The sequence below is a fragment of the Bombina bombina genome, chromosome 1 (assembly GCF_027579735.1).
Source record: "Bombina bombina isolate aBomBom1 chromosome 1, aBomBom1.pri, whole genome shotgun sequence".
NCBI classification, from domain to species: domain Eukaryota; kingdom Metazoa; phylum Chordata; class Amphibia; order Anura; family Bombinatoridae; genus Bombina; species Bombina bombina.
Window position 1 is genome coordinate 617,222,546 of NC_069499.1, and position 6,000 is coordinate 617,228,545.

Here is a 6,000-nt window from a genome sequence, read left to right on the forward strand (position 1 = left end):
TATGTTGCAGATGTTCATAACTCACCCCTACAACCCTAACGAGTCAGCGACACAACTAAAGTTATTTGAAATCAAAACTTAGAAATGGCCGCCCAGCTCTGCCTAAGAACGACATCATAGACTGTGTTATTTCAATGGTCCAATAAAAAATGGATCACTAGTTAAAATTGCATCTCACGCTTATATTGTTTCGTTCATGCGCAACAGTAGTGGAACCAAATATTCAGAACCAAAATGCTGTGCAACATCAAACTATGTTATCATTTGCCAATTGTGCGATTAAATGATGCTTTAATTTATTCATTAAAGTTGGATAAAAATGCAGTGTTTTTATACATATAGGGTGTTACGGAAAAGGATAATTATGGGAATGTGAAAAAAAAATATTTGCGAATCGCGTTTATGACACATAACTATCATCAGATCATAATGTGTGTGATCAAATATCTAAAATATATAAAAATTAAATTTTAATATTATCGATAACGAAATTGGATATTTCACGTGATGAAACAGAGGAACAAAAATAACTGCTTTATTTTTTTATTCCAAATGCACAGACGGACTTACGCTTTCTCACTTACCTAAAGATGCGCATGCGTATTTTGATATTACCGACGTCACTTGGTGCTACGATAGAAAGAGAACCGCACTATAAGGTAGGAGGAGAAGGGATTGGGAGGAGTTTGTCGGACATTTGAACAAATAAAATATAAGTTTTGATTTCAAATAACTTTAGTTGTGTCGCTGACTCGTTAGAGTTGAAGGGGTGAATTATGAATATCTGCAACGGATCTAAGGTATGGGCTAATGTTTGTATAGGTGTAAACTGTCCCTTTTAAGTATGCACTGTTCATCAGCATTTTAAGTACAGCACATTACCAGTATCATCTGGTAATGACTCTGTTTGTTAAAGTGATGGTAAACTCTCCGCTTTTTAAAATCAGATATGGAATGTTAGTGATATTTTAGATGGAGTTTCATCAGTTAAAATGAAGATGTACTATAAGTTACTTTTTAATATAGAAATTATATTCAATACCCTGCATTCCGACTATTCTCCAATTAATCCTCCCCCATATGGCACTTTTGTTGTATCTAGAGCGCTGATTGGAGAACAACTAGCTCACAGAAAAATTGACTTTTGAAGTGGGCGTCAAAGCGTGGAGTATTTGAATTTCATATCTATATTAAAAAGTAAGTTGTAGCGCATCTTTATTACAACTGAAGATTGAAACTCAATCTAAAATATTACTAACATTCCAGATCTTATTTTAAAAAAGGTTAAGTTTACCATCACTTTAATTGCTGACTTGATACAAGCACCACTGGCGGCTCCCTGAGCAGCTGCAGTATATAAAATCCTGGTATACTGAGAATATCTAGTTATGCTTCACATGCACATGGAGAGAAAATGTTAAAGTGAAGGTTAATTTAGATGAGTCTGTGCCCGGTTTTTAATAATCCTATTCGAAACAAGGGCACTTTAATTAATCAAAATTGAAATTTCACTCATTTTCTTCAAATACCTTTTAATCTTCACAGCCGCTCCAGCGATTCCCCCGTCCGTCGGAAGCCTCTTCATACGTCAGAAATGACGAATCCGGCTTCCTCCAATCACGGCTTCCCCCCTCGGGGAATCATGGCCTGAGGCAACGCCATGATTGGAGGAAGCTGCATTCGTCATTTTGGACCTGCGAAGAGGGTTTGCGACGGGCGGAGGAAGCACTGCAGCGGCTGTCAGGATTAAAAGGTAAGTATTTAAAGAAAACAAGTGAAATGTCAATTTTGATGAATTAAAGTGCCCTTGTTTTTAATAGGTTTATTAAAAACAGGGCACCGATTCATCGAAATTGACCTTCACTTTAACACCAAAACAGTGATAACTTTTAAAAGTAGCATTTTTGCCAATACATGTATATTGCAAATATGTTTCTATTCAAAGATGTAATTCGTCTATGTGCATTTAAATTTTGACCAGAATGTCCCTTTAAAGGGAAATGAAACCAAAATTCTTCTTTAATGATTCAGGCAGAGAATACAATTTTAAATAAATTCCCAATTTTCTTTTATTATCTTACTAGTGTCTACTGTGCATCGGCGCTGGTCGTTGAGGGGTTAAGGCCAGGTATGTTTGTCTCACCCAGTCTCTACTGTGTATGACTGCGTCAGACAAACATACTTGGCCTTTTATTTTATAGGATTTGCTTCATTCTTTTAGTATTCTTTGTTGAAGAAGCAGAAATGCACTACTGGGAACTAGCTAAACGCATTGGTTGAGCCAATAACTTGAGGCATATATGTGCAGCCACCAATCAGCAGGTTCTGAGCCTACTTAGGTATCCTTTTCAACAAAGGATACCAAGAAAAGTTAGATAATAGTAGGGAATTGGAAAGTTGTTTAAAATGTATGCTCTATCTGGGGATTCCGGGGGGTGGAGTCTGAGCGCAGGTCACAAAGCGCTTGCTCTGTGAGCTCCCATCTAAGCAGTTGGCGGAGGTTCCCCACGCCAAAGCCCTGAGACCTGGGGCAGCTGTTTGGAGAACCGTTGTATTGTCACCGGAACCGCTACAGTGAAATTCCAACACACTGAGCTGATTCTCTGTCAGCGTTCAAAGGACTGTTACTCTCTCCTATCCTACATCTGCAAACAGGGGACTGAGTGTACAGACGGCCCCCCTCTCCCACCGGTGCTGCGTGAGAGGACAGTAACGTTCTCCGCCCTATTCTGAGGGCCATGGGGGCCTTGCTGCATGCTGTCAATACCATCTGGAGACCGTGTGAAGGGACTTCAGGATTCTGCAGGCGCGTACCATGGCTCCTCCTCCCACTGGTGCTGCGATGGAGGTGCTGAAGGGCTGCTCCTGTGGAGATTCCCCGCTGCCTGTATTTGGGGCGAAGAGACTCTAGGGCTCTGCTGACACAGCTGGTCTGTCTGGGGGCTGGTTGCCACGGTGAGCTAACTAAAATACAGCTGCACTTTACAAGTTACTGTTTTCTCTTTTTTTCCTCAGCTTTACTTGCTCTATTGGTAGTGACCTATATGGCTGGACTTAAAGTAACGCAAAAAGGATAATTGCCCAGGAGGCATTGTTTAATTTGGCTGCCACAGAGAGGGAAAAGTGGAAGGGAACCCAAAGACTTTGTATGAAGAGAGGGGAAGGAGTGAACTTTATATTATTTATTTGTTTGATTCTCTCCTTATCGGTTCAAGGCTTTCAGTCTGCCCAGGAGCATGAACTGCAGCTGAACTTTCCTGTATTTTACCCCTTTGTTTCCCTGCTTCCTAAGAAGCAGAGCTGCCTACACAGTAAAAGTCCAAAGTTTTATCCTGGTCCAGCGGAGGCTGCATTGCTACATAAAATCTGAAAATGCTCAAGGACTTGTTTTCATTTTCAGTATATTAATTCAGTGATTTTCAACCTTTTTTTTGCCGTGGCACACTTTTTTTTACATTAAAAAATCCTGTGGCACACCACCATCCCAAAATTTTACAAAATCACACATTGTAGCCTAATACAGTATATATATATACACTGTACTGTGCTGTCATGCCATGTCTCCTACAAACTAAGTGTTGCGTGCTGCTGCGTGTAGAGCCAGCACTAGGCACGTGTTGTGGTGTGTGGGGGTTCCTTCCAAGTGTGAATACGGGTCGGGGAGGCGAGCTGCCGCTGCGCAGTTACCAAGTATCCAAATGAAGTCCAGCACTCCTGCAAATAGTGCACGTGAAGACTGGGGTAAAACTGCCTAACCCCACCAGTAGATCCAATATATATGTAATGTCCACAGCATTGTATATATTCAATGTTATCTTTATTCAGACATGGGTAAAAAACAGCAACGTTTCGTGACTGTGTGTCACTTAATCATGCTATACTTAGCTTAACACAGGTTTCTACTTTTATAGTTTCATATTTCGAGCCAGTCAGTCTGTAATTGTACTCTGGCACCATCTTGTGGCTCTTTTGTGAAATTACTGGTTAATCAGCCTCTTGTTTCTCCAGTTATACAGTCAGACACACAGCAAGGTCTCAGTTCCTCCCTCTCTGGAGTAAAACTGCACAATGAGCACAATTGTGCAGTTTTACTCCAGAGAGGGAGGAACTGAGACCTTGCTGTGTGTCTGACTGTATAACTGGAGAAACAAGAGGCTGATTAACCAGTAATTTCACAAGAGCCACAAGATGGTGCCAGAGTACAATTACAGACTGACTGGCTCGAAATATGAAACTATAAAAGTAGAAACCTGTATTAAGCTAAGTATAGCATGATTAAGTGACACACAGTCACGAAACGTTGCTGCGCAGTTACCCTCAGTCATCATCTCACTCAAAATAAAATAAAACGGCCCAGAATAAAAAACAAGCAAAATTTAAGAAATATGTCACACTGTTGTCAGTCTGCCGCGGCACACCTGAGGATATCTAATGGCACACTAGTGTGCCGTGGCACACTGGTTGAAAAACACTGTATTAATTTATACAGCAAATACTGATAAGTTAAAAGTAGCAATTACTGCTCCGACTGGTTAGCTGCAAATCAAATTAATCTATGCTGTCTCTAATTCTGATTTTTTTTTTATTTTCCCTGGGTTATTTCTCTGCAAGCGCTGCAAGTCTGTTTTCTGCCTGAGGTTAGGGTTAGTTCCTGGAAGGAATAATATATAATAAGTTTGCCCCGAGAAGGGACTCTCTCATGAAGGCGATGTCCTCAAATGTATTTAACTAATAATAGCAGAGTGTCTCATTAGTGAAATCCTCTTTGAGAAACTGCATAACTCTCTGCCATCGATAAAGTAAAAGGCAAGAGGGGTTTCTATGCTGTAGCCTGGCTCAACTGCCAGGCTTTATAAATTTGACTCATTATCTGCAACAAGAGTACAAACGGGCGTCTCCAGGAATATATAGATAATAATAGCTGAGTGTTTCAATACTAAAACCATTTCTATGACATTCTATATCTAGCTGATATTGACAAAGTAAAAGGGGGTTTCTATAATTGCATTCTGGCTCAAGAGCCAGGCTCATTAGATATTTGATCCAATATCTGTAAGTAGAGTATTAGTGTTGTTAATTGTAATACCTAGTTAACAATAGTAGAGTGTTTTAATAGTGAAAACCTTTCCTGAGATATTGTACTAATTAATATTATTGATAAAGTAAAAAGGGAAAGGGGGATCTCTTTCTGTATCCTAGCTCTATGCTCGGTTCAATCTGCACTGGATTTATTGTATGTAATCAGAGCATAAGTAGTTGTATCAAGCTGTTTCCTTAGCAGCTTGAATTTGTATTGTTATACTCCCTGTGAGATTATATTGAACTCTCCTGTGGTTCACATTCCTGTCTTATATACAGACAGAATCAGCTAATTCACTATTCATTGCTGCCCATAATTGGTCTAGAAGTTTTATTAGAAAGAAAAATTATTATTAAAGCGCCAAAAGGACAAGGCTGGGTCTAAGTGAAATTATATCATTTATTACAATGAATATAGAAAACAGTTAAAATATATCTAGAGTACATAAAAAATATATATACATATATCCTGGATCCAAGATTTACAATAATTAAAACAAAATGTAAAAGCAATCAGTAAAAACAGATGTATCCAAAACTTGATTTTATCAGTACTTCGATTGGTTTGGAAATCTGATATGTTGTGAGTCAATGATACAAGCTATGTATCTTAACAGTGCTTTAAAGAAAATGGATTGAATGTTGTTTTAATTGAGTGTGGGTGCTCTTATTAACACATCAGTGTGAAATAATAAAGTGCAAACAAAGGTTAACAAAGAACAGTGTAAAAATCAGTGTAAACCTATGATGTGAACACAACTAGCAATCGTTAAATTGTGTAGTGTTAGTGTACAATGGCAAACTCCAAAAAAAACATATAAAAAATATAATTTAGAATATAAAAATATAAAAATCCAAAAAAATCCAAAAAAAGGTCCAAAAAAGTCCTGAAACAAAGTGAACAGTCAAACAACAGTGGAG